Consider the following 2,459-nt stretch of genomic DNA (forward strand, 5'->3'; position numbering starts at 1 on the left):
TAATAATAACTTACCTTCTAATAAATAATAATAAGAACCTACCGAAGGTGTTCCGCGTTGATGTCGCAGTAGGGCTTGAGCTCTCCTCTTATGACTTTAACGGCAATGCTGACGGTAGCATTGCTACTTACAGGGTTTTTCTATGCCAAATAGGCTGATAATGAAGAGGGGAGTGACTAAGTAGAACACCAAAACCCATCAATGAAAAATGGAGAATATATTAAAGATTTTTAAACGCTTCTTGCTTCCCGAGGATCGTCGGGACGCCCCTGGAGCCACAGCTGGAGGTCACAGCATTTAGGATGGTAGCGATGAGCGATGAGCGATGAGCGATGAGCGATGAGCGATGAGCGATGAGCGATGAGCGATGAGCGTTTGAAACAAAAATGGAAAAAGGATACGGAAGAGCGAGCAATGGAGATTAACCAACAGGTTACTTTGGCGTGGGAAAACGACGGCAATGAACATCAGCTAGAGATAGCCGCATCAAACGGTCAAGCAGGAGCAATTGATATTCTTCCTTAACCTATTGATGATCCAATACCACCACATCCTCCAGAGGTGGATGACTTTATACAACCAAAGGCAGAAGCAGAGACTCAGCAACGAAAAAAGCGACGAAAATGGACATACCATATGAACAGAGATGTTATGCACGTTATGTTATAGCTGCTATTAAAATGGAAGTGTAACTAAGTTTTTTATTGATGAGCTCGCCTTGGAAGATGTGGATAACGAAGACTTGATTGATGCTGAAGGCATAGGTACTAGGGATAATGAACATCATGCACCGGATCCTTTAGAACCACATCCGGATATTACTAATGATGATGTGGATTGGGAAATCTCAGGAAAACTACAGTACCTGGAGAGGAATTTTGGTCATGCTTTCGTAGAGTTCAGATACGTAGAACTAACACTAAGGCATTCTCTGCCCAAAATAAACATTACAAATGATCTGCGGACACTAATAGCACATCTCGACAGCAAGGTTTTACCTACGTATTTGAACGTAGCACAAACTGCGTTAGAGGTGAAAACTCTTGTATACTGTGCAGCGGTGGCAACTGTTAGAACGTTGGGCCGGAAAACTAGGCCTGCGAATGCAGTTTTTATCCTAGCAAGAGATCGAGATCCACCATGGAAGATCAGGTTGGATATGGATGTCATCAAAGTAAGGTGCAAATTGGGTCGATTAACTTAATATAAAAAAGGAAATAGAACCAGAAAACTGATGAACCATGTTGCTAAAATGATCCACCCTCGGCACATCGAGACATTAACACTAGAAATATCGGATGAAATTTCAGACTCCCAATGACAGAGACTTGATGTTCTTACTGCCAGACTGCGTCGGTACAAGAAAAATAATGCCCGAAGGCCACAAAATAAAAACTTTCAGACAGATGAAAGAAGGTTCTCTTGTGAACTAAGAGTAAAGCCAAATAACTACTGAGGCACCGAAGTCCCTCAATTGAAAGATATAACTAAATACTGGTCGGGTATTTAGGGGAAAATAAAGCGATGCAATTTGGACACTGCGTGGTTCAAACGGGAGGAAGCAAGGCCAAGCAATGGCCCTGAAATGCATCTGGTAAACATCACAGCTTTAGATGTTTCAGCGGTCTTGAAAAGGACAAGTAATTGGAAAGCCCCAGCTCCGGACATGATGCACAACTTCTGGTACAAGTACCTGATGAGTGTGCATGTTGCGTTGGCAAGGTGTTTTCAGAAGATCATTGAACACCCAGATCTGATGCCAGGTTTTATCCTTTAAGGTACTACGTATATGATACCAAAAAAACCAGACGCTCAAAATCCATCTGACTTTCGACGAATAGCCTGTTTTCCAACAATTTATAAATGCCTTACAGCTATCATTGTAGATAAGGTATATTCTTATTGCGACGAGAATGACATTCTTACAGAAAGACAAAAAGGATGTTGTAAAAAGTCACGAGGCTGTAATGATCTAGTCACTATACACGCTGTTGCCATGACTCAAGCTCGTAAGCATCAAAGGAACTTACACATCGTATACATTGACTACAAGCAAGCGTTTACTTCCATGCCGCATGACTATTTCGTTAAAGTCTTAAAACTTCGCAAAATCTGCCCACGCTTTATTGACTTTCTGAGCCATGCGATAAGGCTCTGGGGTACAGAAACCAAGTATTTTGATCATGGACAACCAAGGATAACTAGATCAATACGCTTTACGACGGGTAAATTTCAAGGAGACTCCTTCAGCGCACTATGGCTCTGCTTAGCGTTGAATGCATTGATCAAAACATTAAGCAGCATGTTTCATGGGTTCAGAATTCATGATAATGAGGATGGTCATCAAGTGACCCTTCTTCTTTACATGAATGACCTGAAGCTGTACGCTAGTTCAGGCCAGAAACTGCAGCAAGTGATCGATGTCACAAAGCAGTTTTCCAATGATATCCACATGGAGT

The sequence above is a fragment of the Belonocnema kinseyi genome, chromosome 4 (assembly GCF_010883055.1).
Source record: "Belonocnema kinseyi isolate 2016_QV_RU_SX_M_011 chromosome 4, B_treatae_v1, whole genome shotgun sequence".
In the NCBI taxonomy this organism is placed as follows: Eukaryota; Metazoa; Arthropoda; class Insecta; order Hymenoptera; family Cynipidae; genus Belonocnema; species Belonocnema kinseyi.